Source organism: Pan troglodytes, chromosome 2 (assembly GCF_028858775.2).
Source record: "Pan troglodytes isolate AG18354 chromosome 2, NHGRI_mPanTro3-v2.0_pri, whole genome shotgun sequence".
NCBI lineage: Eukaryota > Metazoa > Chordata > Mammalia > Primates > Hominidae > Pan > Pan troglodytes.
In genome coordinates, this window is record NC_086015.1 from 48,088,679 (window position 1) to 48,107,603 (window position 18,925).

The window sequence follows — 18,925 nt, forward strand, 5'->3', positions numbered from 1 at the left end:
TCTCTACCTGCCTCCTTTTTCTTTATTGCTATATTCATAATGTTTTCTTTTTCATCCTTCTGTGCTTTGGAAGTTCTACATCCTATTCTTCTTATTTTTTTCATTTTTTGTTTTATTTATTTATTTATTGAGACAGGGTCTTGCTGCATTACCCAGGCTGGAGTGCAGTGGTGCAATTATGGCTCACTGCAGCCTCAACCTCCCAAGTAGCTAGGACTACAGGTGCACACCACCATCCTTTTTTTTTTTTTTTTTTTAGAGACAGGGTCTCACTGTGTTGCCCAGACTGGTCTTGAACTCCTGGGCTCAAAGTGATCCTCCTGCCTCAGCCTCCCAAAGTGCTGGGATTACAAGATTGAACCACTGCACCCGGCTGACTCTTTAGTTATTTAAAGCAGAGTATTTAATCCTTATCATTGATGGGAAACTATAATTTTAATCAAAACTTGTAATCTACCCTCCCCCACCAACACAAAATCTTTAGCACATTTTTACATGTTTTTAACTTCCAAGGATTTCTCGCCTCCTGATTGTTCTTTTTTCACAATAACCTATTGTTGTTTTACCAGTGCACTGTATCTTTGAAGAGAGAGAGAGAGTGTGTGTGTGTGTAGTGTATAAGTTCTGTTATCTGCATTGGAGTCTAGTTCTATTTATCCTCAACTGTCTCTATTGTGCAAATGATTTCCTCAAATATCTGATGATTCTTGCTTGTCCATTCATATTTTAAATACGGAAATGTGTGAACTGATTGTCATGTGTTTCCTCAGCAGTCATGAGCCTTGGTTTCCACTGCAGATCTCACCTCTGGAGGTAAGGGATGACTAACAGCCACATGTCAGTAGCAGGTTTCCCTTTGGGGTGCCCGGGAAGTGAGCAGCCCGCTGCTGGGACCCTCATGGGGCGTCATAGGGAAGCTTCATCCTGTGGAGCAGTTTCCCAGAGCTCACTTCTGAACAGAGTTGTGTTTCTCTTTTCCTTGCCTTATCCTTGACGCTGTCTACTGAGGTACCTTGTGCCCTCTGACTGATGTTCTAGACTCAGTATCCCGGAGAACAGTCCCTCCACATTCTAGACCAATTCCCAGCCTTAAGGGCTACACTCATGGGTCAAGCTGGGTCAAGCTTGGTCACACACACTGCCTCCGGCCTTCCACACAGCTGGGGAAGGGGCAGGAAGGATTGGTCCCTGTGTGCAGACTATCTTTTAACTTAGTCTGCCCTTCCTCCACATTTGGAGTTTTTTCAGCCTACCATTGTGAAGACTCTCTTACCTCTGCTGAGTCTACCACTGGGCCTGTGCAGGGTAGCAGTTCACTGCTGTAACTTTCCCATCAACCTGCCCCACCTGCTTTCTGTCTTCTAGAAGTTCATCAATGTACCTGGGGTGCTAATAGGGCCCACCTTTCAATGCTATTAAGAATTTATTTTCTTTCTTGGTGAAGGGAAGAAAACATTTATGCTTGGTCTGCCATCTTGAACCAAAAGTCTAGAAGGGGGTTTAGGATGTTACAAACATAGCTTTTTGAGTGAAAAAACAAATCACTAAAATATTTTTTCTATAAATAACTCTAAAAGAGACATCTCTTTTCCTTTAAATGTTAGTCACATAAATAAAATATAGGAATGTAGTAGTGTTTGTCTAAGACTAGAATGAAGTAGTGAGCACTACTGTCCCTACAGAGGCTGAGTGTTGGGGCTGAGCCTGTATTGGCAGCATTGGTCATATACACTGTCTGCCTCTATTAAAATGTAACTACTATTAGCAAATGAAATTAAATACTTCAGTTGCCTAGTAACTAATCCAATCTGAGAAAGAAGCAAAAATAGAATACATAAATTTAGAAATTTTAGGCCACGTGCCAAGCAAAATATTCTTGCTATATCCTTTTGATCATCTGCGATTTGAATGGAAGAAAGAGTATTTTGGTGTCAAGGCAACATTTGTGTTGACATTTCTTGGAAAAAGTGAATATTGCTTGATAACTGAACATATATGAGAAATCATCTGGCTTCCCAGGGACCTCTGGCCACACTATCCCTCAAAATCACCAAATGGAGGAAGCTCTGACTGGTAGCAATTTATTTTTCTGTCTTAATTAAAAAGCCAAAGGACATTATGTGATTTCAGCCACATTGTACTGTTAGAAGAAAAGTATAAACCATCTGCTTTACTCATTTTCATGAAAATAAAAATATCAAGCAGCTTTTCAACAAGACACAAAAAGATTAAACAATTTAATGTTTTGTGTACGTGAAGTAATTACTGGGGGGCCATATATTACAGTTCAAAGAAATACCATGATATTGACATTAAATGTGATGCCAGTTACTTCAAATATTACTTTTTTCTGTCTCCATTAAAAAAATGAAAAAAAGTATTTACAGATGACATATTACAAAATAGTTAAGTAAAAAAGAAAATGAAAAAATTATTCCCCTCCAAATAAAAAGAATGTAAAACTTAAAGAAGACTTATAAGACTAGTACAAAGAATTTCATATACTCTGGACCCAGATTGATTACTTTATAACTTCTCTCCCTGTCTCCCTTTCTCTCTCTCTCTCTCACACACACACACACACACACAAATGTATGCGTGTACATATATACACATTCTCCCCTAAACCATTTGGGAATTAGTTTTGTCTTTAAATATTTCATTATGTATTTCCTGAGAACATAACCAAGCACAATTATACAATTCAGGAAATTTAACATTGGTATAATATTGTATCGGTTCAATTGTATTAGTATTGTATTGATACAGTATCACTATCCATATTCACATTTTGCCACTTGTCCCAATAATGTCCTTTACAGACATTTCTTTTTCCCTTGATCCAGGATTCAGTCCAGTAGCATGCATTGCATTTGGTTATGTTTCTTTGATCTTCAGTAATGTGAAACAGTCCCTCAGCCTTTCTTGTCTTTCATGACATTGACGTTTTTGAAGAAAACCAAGAATGTCTCTTATTTTGGGTTTTTGTGATATTTCTTCATGATTAGATAGAAGACACATTTTCAGTCATTAATTGCAATCTTCTTTTGAATAATCTAAGTCCTTAAGAGGACCATCAGGTAGAAGGTGGTTAGCAAACATCAGAGCCTGTCAGTCCAAAGCGTAGCTGGGTCAGGTGTGGCTCTTGACTGGGGGTGGCTGGCAACTATGCCAGCCCAGGCCCATGTGCTGAGGGCTATGGCCCCGGCTCTCTGGTGTATCACCACTTGGCACACAGTAGGCACTTCCTAACGAAGTATGCAGGGACTCATTCCAAAATAGGAAAGCAATCATTTCAGCATGAAACCTATTTTTTCCACTCTCTTTTAGAAATATAAAAGCTCATAAAAGAAGAGGCCACAAACATTAGCAAAAATATTTGGGCTATCTAAATGTTCTTCTATTACTAATACTTAGCAAGTTAAGTATATATGTGTGTATATATATATATATATACACACATATATATGTGTATATATATATACACACACACATAAATACTTTAAGTTCTAGGGTATATGTGCACAACGTGCAGGTTTGATACATAGGTATACGTGTGCCATGTTGGTTTGCTGCACCCATCAACTTATCATTTACATTAGGTATTTCTCCTAATGCTATCCCTTCCCCAGCCCCCCAACCCCTACAGGCCCCGGTGTGTGATGTTCCCCGCCTTGTGTCCAAGTGATCTCATTGTTCACCTCCCACCTATGAGTGAGAATATGCAGTGTTTGGTTTTCTGTCCTTGTGATAGTTTGCTGAGAATGATGGTTTCCAGCTTCATCTATGTCCCTGCAAAGGACATGAACTCATCTTTTTTATGGCTGCATAGTATTCCATGGTGTATATGTGCCACATTTTCTTAATCCAGTCTACCATTGATGGACATTTGGGTTGGTTCCAAGTCTTTGCTATTGTGAAAAGGTTTTAAACTGATACCAACTTGAACTGTTTAAAGAAAGGTTGGCTGATAATTTGAAGGGTGAGAATTATGAGTAAACATCACTAGCAATGGAAATAAGTTAGTAAAATAGGCTAAAAAGGGAAGTTCACATTCAGGCCAGTGGGCTAAATGTATATAACCTGCCCATCTTAAAGTCAGGTTTTGCCCCGACATCCACGTTTTCAATGATGGATTAGGTTAGGGAAGGTTTTTGTGGGAACTGTGTGTGTATGTAAGAGCTTATGTTTACATGTGGTTGGATTTGGAAGAGGAAATATTCAAAGACCTGTTTCTTGTTCTCAGGATGTAAGAGTTTCATGTCTAAGTGCCCCAGGGCCACAGGTTTTTCACTGGCATGGCCTATTATCACCCACATCCACAGGCATGTGGACATTATAAATTCTGGACAGTGTCAAACAGTTCTTCTTGGCCTCTGTATGCAACCTCTTTAGTGTCCAACTTCATCCTTTCTGCAGCTCTTCTCTTCCTCCATTCTCATCTTTCTGCAGTTTTTGCCAATCTCAAAAATGCAGGCTGGAAACATTATAGCAATTGCCCGAGGGCTGTGATGTCAAGTTCTTTGGACTTCTCACCATAATGCTTTGTGCATCCTTCTGATTTGCAACTCTTATTTTATTATGGCTTGAACCTAAGTCATTGTTCTGAGCTTAAGTTCTCACCTGCTCTCTTCAGCTTCCATAGTACCTTCTCAGCTGCTTCCCTTCTCCTCTGCTTTGTGCAAAGACCAAGGGAAGAGTGGGCAGCTCTTTGGAACAAAGATGTTGCTTCTCAGTCTTTTATTTATTCAAAAAGCATTTATTGAGCATCTACTATGTGCCAGGCACTGTTCTTGGCATTAGAGGTAGAGGTGAACAGGTCAGATGAGCTCCCCACCCTCACAGAGTTTACATTCCAGTGGGAATCATGTGGTAGACTAAGATGTAAATACAGGAAGTTCATAGTTTCCGATGGAGATAAGCATTATGATGAGAATCAAATGGGTTAACATGAAAGATAGCAGGAAATGGTTAGGGCACTGACCCTGGCTTCCCAGTCTGTCCTCTCAGAGAGGATGCCCTCTCTAACTATGGGTTTTGCTCTGGTACTCCTCTGCACAAGCTGCTCATCTGTTCCCTCTTTTCCCTTAGGCTGGATCCAGGGTAAGTATGGGGGGAGATGCCAGCAAGAGCCCAGGAGCTCCTTAGGAAATGCTAACTTACTTGGAGTTTCTTGGAGACAAGACAGGGTGTGTATCTCTCACAGGCATAACCTGGGGGTCAAGGAACTGAATGATCCCATTCGATAATCTGAGAACTTACTTCCTAAAGAAAAAGACTTTTAGTTCGTTCAAGGGGAAGCTAATAGAGCATGATTTGTTTAACCTAATTTTTGTGTGGGAAAAAAATCAGAACTATGGTACAACAAATTTAGATTAGATAACGTCTTGCTTATACTTTCTAGACATGATGTGACTATACTGTACTGTAGTTAACTCAGTGATTTCTGTAACTCTTAGTAATTACCGTTTCAATTACATCTGCCCCTAAAATCGGGCCATATGCAAGTCTCTCATATATTATTTATCTTTCAAAACGAAAAGGTAACAGACTGAAATTATGACTTTAAACAGTGTAGGCATTATTTTTCCCACATCTTTTCAAAAGGTCACATCTTTGGGCTAAGGTTTGAATTTTGGAATGCATCTAGCTGGCTTGGGTTGGGCATGAGAGGAAGGAACAGCTGTATCTGTTCAGGGGTTAATTGGTAACAATTCTCTAAGCCATTGAAATGAATTCTTTTCCTCAGGCTGATGCCAGAGATCGTTGTATTATGAATTTAGCTGTGAGCAATTTTACATTGTATAGTACATAAAACAGCATACACATTGTCCAATAAAAGACATGTGCTCTCACCAAAACTTAACCTAAGGCATTCATTTGGGGAGTAAGAGAGCAAGGTAGTTCTCATGCCTCTGGTAGGACAGAACCACTGCATCCAGCCAGGCCAAACTCACTTACATGTGGTGCTTCTCCATAGTCTGAAAAGGGCTTCCTTAGTCCTGCCATAGCACAAAGCTCAGATTCTCTTTGACCTTCACCCTGTCCTGCAATCCATGGGCTATGTGGGCAGCCCCGGGCCAGGGAAGCACTGGTTGGAGGGCTTTGATGCCCCCACCTTGCTTTGAGAGGGACACAGGGCACTGCTCTCCTTTCCTCTGCTATCTCCTGATTCCAAAACTCCTGAAAATGGCAGATGCCCAATGGTAGAGCTGAAATGAACACCTTTTTTGCATTTTCAGCTGAGGTGGCCCATGAGGGACAACAGAGGCCTCCCTGGAGAGACTGTGGCCCACATAACCCTCACCAAGGTCAACAAAGCAAGGCCAGAAGGTCAAACTTCCTGCCTTCAGGGATTTGTAGCCCTTTAACCTCTGGAGAGAGAAAGTTCAAAAAGGAGGTCCCTTGAATGGCCCAGTTCACAGATTTTATCACAGTACAACACAACACATGGACCAAGATTTCTCTACCCTTCCCACACCTAAGCAGCACCAGTCTGCAACATCATAAGGTTCCTAAGCAAAGAAAGCATAAAACTGGCAAAACCTGAGGGTCCCTGTGATTCCCTGGTGACCTTAATAGCCCTCCCACCTCTACCCCATGGGTTTGCCACCATTTTTCCTTCTTCTGAATCCTAAACACAGCCAGCTATGACCTAGAAAGTGTGGACCACTCACATGGTGCCTTTCCCCAAGAGCAGCCTCCTAATCCAGAGAGACAGACCCAAACAAGGAAGAGAAGAGAAACAATCTTCCATCTGCAAGAGCCTTTTTTTTTTAGCACAATGTGAAAGTAACCTAAAAGATAAAAGTAAAAACTTGAGATTCCAAAGAAAATGAACTGTAGTGGTAAGCATGATACATACACGATTGCACTCCATGACTGTCAAAATTCAGCAGGGAGATCATTGTCCCTTGGTAATTATGCGCATCCATTAGCATGGCATCCATTCTTTGTCAGAAGCGTTTGGTGACAGTCTCTCCAGAGAAGCACACAGCTCGCGTGGCCTGCAGTTAGATGGCCAGGACGCACCTCCCCCAGGGAAATGCTGCTGCTAACACCATATTAAAGACAAAGTTTGTTGGGTTTTGTTTTTTTAATCTCAGATGCCAGTGCAGGGCACAAGATGTTTATTATAATTTTATAGACACCTCTAACAAAAGCTTCACTCAGGAAGGAAAATTAAATGTTAAGGTTTCAGGGATGGTGGGGGTGGGGTGGTAAGCTGCAGAAGGTTGGAAAAGAGAGGGGAAGTGGGGCAAGCCATAAACATAGCTTCATTCCCAAGCTGGCAATTCTTACACTTAATATGTTTTGTCAGGCAAGTCTTCAATACAGATTAAAATGAAATGCCAAGTAATTTCCACCTCTTGGCCGCTCGTGTCTGTGAACAATGGAGAGTGTTTTGATGAATGTCAGTTAATGGCACTTACGCTCTTGCAGATTTCATCCTCGCAGCAAGGTCTAAGAAATGGGGGGTTAGGGGGCTATCTGTGTGTGTGGAGGGGAGGGATGGGGAAGACTGGTCCATAATCCCCTTCTTACTAATTTGATTCATACTGATGGAAATTGAAAGTGAACCAAAAACAAAATCAAGATGCCCAGAGAAGATGACTCTTTGTTGTTAATTAGGCTCAAAGCAGAAAACATGATTTCTAAGAGCTGGGTCCACTAGGTGAAGGATTTCTTCGCGTTTAGATTTTGCCAGGCAGCTTCTACTCCAGTGGAAGGGGCTGGCTGCATTGCTGGGGTCTAAGTCTTTGGTTCAACTGGGAAGTTTGCAGCAAGTCTCTCAATAGTCACACTTTCCAGTCAGTTCCATCCTGATACAAACCCGAGGCTGCAAAACCCACAGGCTGAGCCTTGTTATCTCATTTCCCCGCACATCACTGCCTTTGCAATTTTGCATTCTGAACTCCCAGTGTGGGGTAATTTTGAAGAGTAGGATAAAAACTGAAGCGCCAGCAGAATTCTATCACCCAGGGATTTAAATCCTCACCTTCCTCACAACTGGCATGTGCAATGTACTTATTTCTCTTATCCTGTTCTTAAGCTTGATTGGGAGGATTTGGTTTTCGCTTATTCTCTTACTGCCTGGAATAGGAGCTTTAACTGGAAATTGCTGACTAATTTTATGGTTGTGTAGGTAACAGGGAACACTTCTGTCTGGTAATCATTGTGAACAACATCTCTCTGTATTCAAAGTCTAGTGAGTTACATTGGTATTCCCTTCACAGTCGCAGTGACCAGCCCATTGACTCAGCTTTGGTGCTTACGTGTTTCTTGTTGGTTTGCTTTATGGAATCACTGCTTACCAAATTTTGTAGTGTCAAACCCAGCCTTTTTAGATGTTGAATCAAAGAAATTCTTGGGAGGTGTGGAAAAATTATCTTCCAGAAATGGAAGTCCCAAGAGCAAGGAGAATAAAACTAAGGTGTCTTGGGCTCCTCTGTTCTCCTATGTAGCCCATGCTCATTCCCTTTCCCCGACCTCATCTGCAGAAAAACCCTCTGAAGGGGTTGCTGTCCCTAGCTCACCCAAAGGAAACTGAGCTCACTAGCTTGCTCAAGAACCTGCATGGCTAGGGAGGCCAGAGCAAGGCAGACTGATGGGTCTGTCTGATCCAAAGTCCAGCTCTCTCACTGAAGCCTTATCTTTCGGAAAGCTTCCAACAGTAACTCAGGAATTGAGCTTACTTGCTTAAAAAAAAAAAAAAAAAAAAAAAGAGAGAGAAAAAAAAGTTGATAAAACAACCTTCTGGTTATACTTGTACACTGATGCTGAATCCTGTTTTAAATGTTTTAACCTTGCACATTCCCGTCAGTGATTCGTCTCAAAGCAAAAAACATGATTTCCGAGAACTGAGTCCACTTGGCAGAGGATCACTTTGCATTAAAGGAATCATACATTTTCTCATGTACGTTTCAGAGGCCGTGTGAGTTTTCACCTTCCTGGATAACCAGGAATGTCCATTTTGCTGCCAGTTCCAAGCTTTTCAAAACTAAAGTTTTAAAGAGGTGCTTCTAAAACATGAATAAAATGGAATGGCATGAATCAGTCTCCCGTCTTCATCGGGGACATTTGGAAAAGCAGTGAAGAGTAGGCAACCTGCCTGCCTGTGAGGAAAGGAAGGGCCACACTCCCTGAAGACGCCTGGGGACAGGAGGACTATGGCTCAAGCACAAGCCAAATGCTCGTGACTGACCCAGAAGCCCATGACCATTCCCCGCCATCATGATCCAGAGGCACACTGTTGTCTCGGCATCTGGGGAATGAACACCAGCCTCCCGGGCTTGTCATCACTGTCACTGGGAGAATGGTGGAGGCAGGGGAAGCACATGAGTGAGGCCGAGTCTCCATTTCCTCACCCATTAAGTGGGGGCAATGATGCCCACCTTTCAGGGTTGCTGCAAGGCTTGGGGAGGGGGTTTGTGGAGCACCAGGCATGGTCAGGCTTGGTGAAAGATGGCTACTGCAACAGAGGGGTTGCAGAAGATTCCAGCTAAGCCAGCTATCTCTAGCCCTCCTCAGCCAACCTGAACTCAGTTACTGCTGCTTTTTCATAGTCTGATAACAATTCAAGTCTTCTTGCATTTGGAGGGAGTATATAGGTGGGAGTTTAAGGTGCCAGGGAGGTGAATATTGAGTCTTCAGCCCCCTCCTGGAAAGACTAATTCAGAAAAGCAGCTTTGTCAGGCCAGAAAGCTGCAGGGTATCTCCTCAGGTTCTTTCCTCTGGGACCTTCTCAGGATCAGAGGGATTCTTCAATTTCTAAATCAAAGTAAAATCTCTGGCAAAACACCAAATAGAGCAGTGTGTCTCTGTCAGCAAGTTTTGCTTCCTGAAGAACCGTTTTTGCAGGCAGAAACACCAGCGGTCACTAGAGGAGCAGGAGGGTTGCAGCCCAGGAGCCCTGCCTCAGCCTAGACCCTCCACCAAGTGGAAGGCAGGGGACTGTCTGCTTCCTAGGGCAGGAGGGGCATCCCTACAAAAGGATTGCAAAATTTTGCTAATTTATGTTGGTGAAAACCTGAAGAATGTGCATAGAAATGGATTATAAGGATGTTGGACCAAAGATGGAGTTGAGAGATCCTGAATTTTATATGTCAGCTGAGCAGCTGGAAGTGGCTCCAAGAGATAGAAAAAAGTTTGGTTGGTTAGCTGAAAGTGAGACTCAATGGTTCTACATTCCATGCGGTTTCCAAAACTTCCTTGGCATCATGTAAGAGGATAGAATCAAAGGCTTAGAAGGCTGGGATGTGGGAATCAAATTATCATGTGAGCCCTGCACACCCACATTCACACTCTGTCCCTGGAGCAGGCTCAGAGGATACTCCCTTCAGTAAGGCCTTGAGCAGCCTGTCAGTGACTTTTCACATCCCCATTGGCCTGGGAGATCACTGCGGTGGCTGAGCTCCATAAGCTGGACACATTGGTGGGGGTGCTGTCATTGAGATGGGCTCTCCGATTTCAGTGGAGGTGGTAAGATCACTTTGTATCAGAGACCAGAGATAGGCACTTAACTGCCAGGGACAAAGTGGCACAGTTACCTAATGAGCATCAAAATGTTTTTCAATATTGCCATTCAGCTCTTCTACCAACATGAGTTGTGTGAGGTTTCCTCTCTCCATTATTTTTCTTTGCTTTTACTACAACTACCTAAACACCATATACGCTATCTTGGCTATGAATTAACTGATACCTCTATTTTGATCCTTTTAAATTTTTCTTCCACATCCTGGAGAAAACCTCTTCCAAGGACACAGTGGGTGCCACAAATACATTATCCTTTGGCATAATGGACCCTAAGGCCAGGGGCGTAATTTAGAATGAATGTGCCAAGCGTGTGCCACTCCTTCAGGACAGCTGGCGATGGGAACTCCCCATTTTGGTATCTGGGCTTATTTCTGTGGTATTAGAGGCACCTCTTGGTGAGCTGCCAATTACTGTAACTGTTGATTGAGCCCAAGGATTATCTTTTATTCCCTCTACCAGCCAAGGAGAATGTCATCCCATTTTACAGATGGAGAAACTGTCATCTAATCATTAGGTGTGTGTTGCTGAGCTTTCTCCTTCTCTCCCATGTACCCAGAATGTCCCTGCAAGAGCCCCTTTCAGACCTCCTAGAGTGCAGTGTGCTCATCTTAACGCCCCTGCCAACTTAGTTTGAATCAATGTTGTGGAGGAGCTGACTTGCTCATCTTCACTTTGCTGGTCTGGACCCATCATAGGAGTCAAGAAAATAAAAAGCATTAGTTTCAAAGGAAAGCTAAAGATGTTTGCTAAATATGTATGGCCCCTACCAACCTGTAGTTTCATAAAGGTTAATTGGCTGCTTTAAGCTCCACTACCTCAGTTTCCCCCATCTGCAAGATGGGGACAAAACCTTGACCTATTCTCCATCTTTTCACATCCCATTTTATTGCCTCTCAAGGACAAGGAGAACTGAAGTGCAACCATATCGTCAGCTGAGAAGATGGGCTTTGCTAAAGATTTTCTCATTTCACCCGTCTCTTCAGCTTCACTTGAAAGTCCCCCTTCTCCTGCCCCCAGGTCTGTAGCTATTGCCTTAGCCCTCAGGAGTAGGGAACAAAGGAAGGACATCAGCTAAGTTGTGGGCTTGATGCTTGTCTAAAGAGTATCCCATCCTTTTTTTTTTTTCTTTCTAGTGATGTAGAATGGGAGGGAGAGGGGAGTAGGGAAGGATGGTGTCACAAACACACAGTCTGAGAGCACCGAGCCCTAAAACAGAAAACTCTTCATCCTCTCACCACCTATGCTTCAAAGATTCATAAAAGCATGTCACTAGAAGCATCGCGTGAAGTGAACTAAGAGGCACTTGAGGGTGCATGATAATGTTAGCTGTGCCTTGTCACTTTGTTAAAGAATGTGCAAGTGCAGGGAGAATCCAGCAGTGAGTGCCCAGGCAGGCAGAACTCTTCACCCACCACACCCTCCCCCCCCATCCTCGACCACCCACCCCCACCCACAGTTTTTTAGCCCAGGGCTAAGACGGCAGGTCCATTATATACTGGACCATCTTTCATGGTCCCTATGAAGTTCAACTGAGTCCCAAGTTTGCTTTTTCTGAGTCTGAAAAGGTTTGCCTTGAAGTTAAGGTGACAAGAGAGTGACCAATTCCTGAAAATTTCTTGCAGAATGAAGGATGAGGTTGGACTTCTCAGTTTCTGTCCAGAACAAGGATGGAGAGGCTCAGCAGCACCAACAGGTCAGTAGGTAGGTTTTTTCTGTGCCATATGATTGGGTTCTGAGTTGCTGTAGCCATGGCCTTGGGCCAGGCACATGATGGTCTGCTTTTGAGGCTCAAGGGTATTGTTATTTCCATCTTAGCAATAAGAAAACAAGCCCAGAGTGAGCACTGGACAGTGTTACAAGGCTGTAGAACATAGCAAAGTCAGGGGAGTGGTCAGCTCTGGGGCATGGAGACATGACTCATGTCCCTGCCCCTCTCCACCCTCTCCCTGGGATTCACTTCCCATGGGGAAGGGGTCTTTGCTCTTGTCTGTGCTTCAGACACTGTCTCAGAATATGGTCTTTCAGTGTCAACATTAAAATTTAATACCTAGGGTTATGGAAGTGTTTTACTTTGAGCAAAGTCTCAGGGATATTTGTCTAAGCATTCCTCATTCAGTTATGTCAGTAAATAATTGCACAAATAATTTTTTAAAAAGTGTTACCAAGAAAGCTGCATGGACCTCTTGAATTCTGTCCCCTGCCTTGGTCTCTCCCACTTTCGTGTTCTTCCTGTTTGTGCATCTGAATAAGCCCCTTCCCCAGGCATGTGAGCACATCCATTTGCAGGAAAGCTGCCCCCTAACCCCAGGACTGGAGGCTTTTTTGAGGTGTGGTACAAAGAGCCAGAGTTCCAGAATTCACCAGCTCCAGCTCACCTGTGTCTCCCTCAGGGGCGAACAGAGGTGGATCCTTGAGCTGTTCCAATAATGACATTCTGGAAGATTCATGTCAACCTCTGTGCCTCAGCCTAGAGTCTGGGGAGAGGACCCCCCCCCCCCCATGAGGCGACTGCTCACAGCCCTTAGAAGTTGGTTAAGAACTATAGGGTGATTTGGATTTGTAAGTTGTCCTTCAATTTTGCTAGTGATTTCTCTAAATAATGGCCAGGAGATCTGACAGGTCTGGAGGTGAGACTGAAGTGAGTCATTGCCGGTGTCAGCATGTGTGTGCCAGTGTCTCCCAGCTCAGGCTGCAGAGTGTAAGAGAGGGTGACTCATTTGTTCTCAGAAGCCTGTTCTTGGTTACCTTTCCCTGAGTATTTTGTGGTGGTGTTGAGGTAACTCATTTTGTTCAGAAGCAGAACTTCCCCTTACTGCTACTCTAGGAAATCATGTTTCATTAAAGGGTTTTCTTCCTCCAAACTCTATTAGCTGCTGCATTTTTTAAGAGAGAGTTTCTTGGGAGAACTACTGGAGAGAAGAGAATATAAACATATTGTTTTAGTCCTGTTCTTGCTTTGCTATAAAGAACTACATGAGACTGGGTAATTTATAAAGAAAAGAGAATTAAATGGCTCATGGTCCCACAGTCTGTATAGGAAGCGTGGCTGGGGAGGCCTCAGGAAACTTACAATCATGGCAGAAGGGGAAGCAGCCTAGGAAATTTCACAGGGCTGCAAGGCCAGGAATTGTGGGGAGGAAGCAGGACTTTCAAAAAGAAAAATTAGGTCTCTGCTGCTAACCAGAAATGCCCAGCCATGCCTTTGAGATCTCAATGCCAGTCAAGTTTTCCAACAAATATACTTTCCAAATATATATTTTGTCTGACAAGAAAGCATTTTGAGTTCCGGCAACAGAAATGCAAGAGCTGAGGCAAAAGAGGTGGGCATGCAAGAGGAAGTGAGAACGGCTTACCTGCTCCTGTGGGCAGAGCCCAAGGGCCCCCTCCAGGGCCCCCTCTGTCTGGGCTGGCAGTCTCAGGCTTGCCAGGATGGTTTGTCCCCAGGGTCCTGGGCAGGCAGCAGGGTAAGCGAGGTCAGTAACCCCATGAGTACTGACCACAAGGTCAGGGCATTTGAGAGAAAATGGAGACAGGATTGTCTCGTTCACTTATTAGTAGGCATTTGTCATATACCAGGTAAGGAAATAATCCTCCCATTGTCAATATATCTTAATCCTCGTGTTGTCTATATGTCTTTCAAGGCTTGCAGGGGAGGGAAATGCTTTGTCAGAAGAAATCCCTTTTCGGAGATAAATGCAGATGCACCTCCTTTTACATAATGGGCATGACACTTAAAATGAAGTGTGTCTCACACATGATATTCGGGGCAGCAAGGAAACTTGCCTTTTCACACAGTCCTCCTAGAGCTTTTGAGGACGTCACTCGTTAGGTGGGTTTTGTGTAAATTGAGTTTCCGTAAAGGTTTTTCTGCAATTTGCTTGGTTTCCAAAATAGCAACAAATACTATTCAGTAAAGGCAAGGAGGTGACAATCCTTAGTGCCTCAAGTCCTAGCCATCTCTGATGATCAATACTCATGGGATCTTCACTTCCTTGTTATTACTGCCTTCCCAACTGCCCTCTACCAGCCTGGTAACTGAGATGACCACAATTTTTTAAAAAAGAAAAAAATCCAACCACCTTAAAGCATTCAAAATGCAAATAAGAATTAGAAAAGCAGAGTTCTGAGAACAAGGTCAAAAGAAGGTCTCTTTCAGTTGTATGCAAGTGTCACAGTTAAATCCTTGTGAATAGAAGAATCCAGGCACTTCCATCCCTCAGACAGGTTGAGAGAGTATGGAGCATAACTCTACAACCACCCAAAAGATAGGATTTAGACAACTTCAATTTGGCCAAAAAAAAAAAAAAAAAAAAAAACGCAACTAACTAAGGCATGAAATTTACACTGTGGAAAAGAAGAAATCATAAATTCCCTCCCTGATGCTAAGTAGCGTTCAGGCAAAAGCAAATTTTCTGACAGCGAATCAACCATTAAAAAAAGCTGCTTGCAGCGCAGGGCACAGAGCAGACTTCTCAAACACTGGTGCTTATTATTCTGCTTCCAGCCTTTATTTCTCCTACCCCTCCCCTCTGAAAGCCACGCTCAAATACAGCAATCCATCCACAGAAGAGCTACGCCTTTCCAAGATTAATTACAAGCAGGGGCCACGTGTCTGGGCTGGATGTGTGATTGATCCTGCAGGAGGAAATGCAATGGGAAGCTAATGAGAAGCTAATGCTGCCTTTTATCCAGTAAGCAAAGTTCAAAGATGTTTACATTCTGCTAGTTAAGTAAGACCTAAGATGAATGGACTGTCTTCTCAGCATGAATTCTCGCCAAGGCTACAAGTGTATGTGTCTCAGAGGACCTCACCTGGGCCACAGAGGCCAGAGGGTCAGAACTCCTAATTTTGCAAATAGCTTGATTCCATCATGTTTTAATTAGCAAACTGATTGTATTCAAGAGATTGATGAATGAAAAGTAGATTAAGATCAGTGCAGCAGAATTGGGATATATAGGGTTAGAATTGGGATGTATAGACCAGTGGGAGGTATGGAGACTAGATAGGGGTCCTTGCAGCTAATTCTATAATTGGCAGGCAAGAGAGTACTCTTAGCACACCTGATGAAATGTGCTAAGATGCTGGAATTTCCTAATTTTTACAGAAAAGTAGTCTTGTTTTTTGCTATATCCTCTCCCCGGGAGAAAAATTAAAAACTGAGTATGGGATTCATCAAAACAATAAAAGGAGGAGAAAAATATTGCATGTGGCATAGCTATACCTTGGAAAAAATAAATGACAAAGAGAGTTGGTAATTCAGGAGGTCCACCCTCGACTCTGATGCCTAGCAGCTGAAATGGCATCACACCAAAGATGTGTTGTGTAGCCCTGTAGCCTGGAAAGCTCCTGGTCTCTATGGCCACTTGCTAGCTATGACTTTGGGTAAGCTAATTGTCATTTCAAAGTTTCCATTTCCTTAAGTGAGAAATTGGTAAAACAGTACTATTTCAATTAAAGAAGATAATGGTCCGGGTGCTGTGGCTCACGCCTGTAATCCCAGCACTTTGGGAGGCCAAGGTGGGTGGATCACGAGGTCAGGAGATCGAGACCATCCTGGCTAACATGGTGAAACCCCATCTCTACTAAAAATACAAAACATTAGCTGGATGTGGTGGTGGGCGCCTGTAGTCCCAGCTACTCTGGAGGCTGAGGCAGGAGAATGGCGTGAACCCAGGAGGTGGAGCTTGCAGTGAACCGAGATCGCGCCACTGCACTCCAGCCTGGGCGACAGAGCAAGACTCCATCTCAAAAAAAAAAAAAAGAAGATAATGAATGTGAAGCATCCAGGCTGGTAACAGGAACATAGTACATGCTCAACTCATGATAAGGCTATTTGTTAGACGTTCCAGTAGCACCTGGGAAAAGCAGGAGGGAAAGGGCAGTGTTCAGTGGCTGGGTTGGCAAGGGAAGCATACTGCTCTTTTGTGTAGCAAAATACTTTTCACACAGAGGGCAAAAATCCTGTCCTGACACCTCTGACACCAAATAGGTTTAATGTCCTCCCCTCACAGTTACCATGATGATGTCTAGGCACTCACATCAGGATGCATATTCAGCTCTGTCCAAACATGGGACTTTCAAATCTATACATGCACACCATCATCTAAAAACCACTCATAAGTCTTAGCAAGAATTAGACTAGACTAACACAAAAAGGACTGTATGGAGCTGAAGGCTATTTGGAGCAAGAAATCAGCCAGGGTGAACTGTGGTTTAACAGCAGTGAGCACCGCCTCATCTCTAGAGTCTGTGTTGGAAACCAGGCCCCATGCTGGCAGCTTTCCCTCCCCAGTCCCACATAACTCTCACAACATCTACATGAAGGCTGTGGGGAGATGAGGAAGCAGATGGATGGAGAATTGGAGAGGGAAGCCCAGGTGCTTTGCAGGGGCTCCATAACCATAATGGCCATTATTTATGGGGCACTTACGGTGTTCCCAGCAGCATGCCATGCACCTCACGTGTACTTTTTTATTTAATCCTCACAATAACCCTGCTGTGTAAAACCAAGTCTCACCATTGCTAATGTGGGGATTGTAAGAGTCTCACAGGTCAAGTAACTTGCCCAAAGTCATACAGCAGCAGGCCTAGGACTCAGGCCCTGGGGAACCTAATCACAGTCCCAGCGCTTATACCCCCAGAATGCTTCCTCACATCCACCAAAGGCTACCAAGGTAACATAGAGACCAGCAGGAGGCATGAAGACTAGATAGGCATCCTCGCAGCCAGATTTCTGTAATTCGCAGGCAAGAGAGTACAGTTAATATCTGAAGACCCTAAAAGATATGCCCATGTGGAATTTTACCATGCGCTCTGCCTATGTACTATGCAAATGGCAGTGAGTTTTGACAAATTTCCCAGTCTATGCTAATATCAGCTTACATTTACCCACTGCCTGCTATATGTGTACCAGCACTGTTCTGAGTGATTGACATGTATTAATGCAGAATCCTTACAGCAATCCTGTGTGGCCGGTGCTATGGTTATGCCTATTTTACAGATAAGCAAAATGAGGCCAGAGAGGTAAAGCAACATGCTTAGTGTCACAGAGGTAGAAGTGGTCCAGCTGGGATTTGAACCTGAGCAAATGTGGCTACAAGGCCCACCCAGGCTCTTACCTGCATGGGGACACGAACTAGAAGAGCAGCACACTGTGGGGCCTGGAGATTCGGCTCCTCCATGTGTCAGGTGAATACCTGACACAGGCGACTGCAGGAAGGGATGTGCCTCATCTAACAATTCATGTGAATGATTCCACCAAGCCTTAAAGAGGACAGCACCAAAGACAAGTGACAGGTATGCTTTCCATTCAACCATCCTCAAGCCCTTCATGTCCTTTATGGTAACTGTGAGGGTAGAACATTAAACCTATTTGGTGTCAGGACAGGACAGGATTTTCCAGCCATGGAAAAGAGATGTTTCGCTGATCTTCCTGTTTTAACCCTTTTCACTTAGCGTATTCAGCTGACATTGGGTGGGGCTGCCAGAAACAGTTTGGAGGCATGCTGAGTGCCGTGACATCCTTGTCTGAAAGACATGGCCACCGGCTGGCATCCAACACTGTGGTTGACTTTCAAACCATTTAATTGAAATCATTTTTTTAAAAGGAGGGGTAGGTGCCAGAGTAGGAGAAAGATCTTGGCAAAAACCTTATACGCACTTTTTCCGCCATTGGCTTGACCAGACAGGGCCACAAAGCCGATACAACAGGATTAGCAAAATTGCATTGTTGGACATAGGCACAGCGTGACAGGTGCTACAGCAAAGGCATTTGGCAGGATTAACCTGCCAAGGATAAAGATGTAGCAGACAAGGGGCTGAATTAATGGACTGGCATGACCGAAGCAGGGAAATCTATTTGCATGCAATATTAACTGTGCTAATAAACTCCAGGCTGAGCTCGGCAGGCCAGGCAGCCTCTTTGAACCAGGGGTTTTATTTTTCACCTAGAAGGCTTCTGCCAAGATAGGCTAAAACAAACAAGCTTTACAGGTTGCCTTTTGGTTTTTTTGCCATCATCTTAAAGTAGACATGCTGTCTTAAATGCCTACAATAACATGTATGCTTTACTGACCATGTAGAATGATCCTAATACCTCAGAATTTGGAAGCCAAAAGGTCCTCCATTTAGAGGGTGATTGTCTACGAAAAAGCAGTGAAGAAATATAGATACGGCACACTCTGGAAAACACCTACTTGGGATAGGTTGTTTTATCTGAGTTTTATATTCTGATTTCCTGAAAGTCGGCGGGGGGGGATCTGGAGTGAGCAGGCAAGATGCCCAAGATGCAGAATCTCAGGAAGCACCCATGGTCTAGCTCAGACGAGAGCAGGATCAGCACGGAGGGTGCCTCTCTCCTCTCGCCCTGGCCCCATCCTGGCAACAGCA

At 43.7% G+C, this 18,925-nt stretch overlaps 1 long non-coding RNA gene across 5 annotated transcripts in view; it reads left to right on the forward strand.

The window, feature by feature from the left end:
- The window catches only part of LOC104005535 (uncharacterized), a 123,140-nt gene that overhangs the window by 92,637 nt on the left and 11,578 nt on the right, over window positions 1–18,925 (forward strand). For 2 of the 5 annotated variants that reach the window (XR_001713275.4, XR_008546956.2), the window contains exons 3-5: window positions 12,159–12,229; window positions 15,041–15,227; window positions 17,538–17,833. This is a non-coding gene — a long non-coding RNA (uncharacterized LOC104005535). Of the gene's footprint in view, window positions 1–12,158; window positions 12,238–15,040; window positions 15,228–17,537; window positions 17,834–18,925 lie in introns of all 5 variants that reach the window. The other 3 variants (XR_001713276.4, XR_678915.5, XR_678916.5) reach the window with 3 other exon arrangements.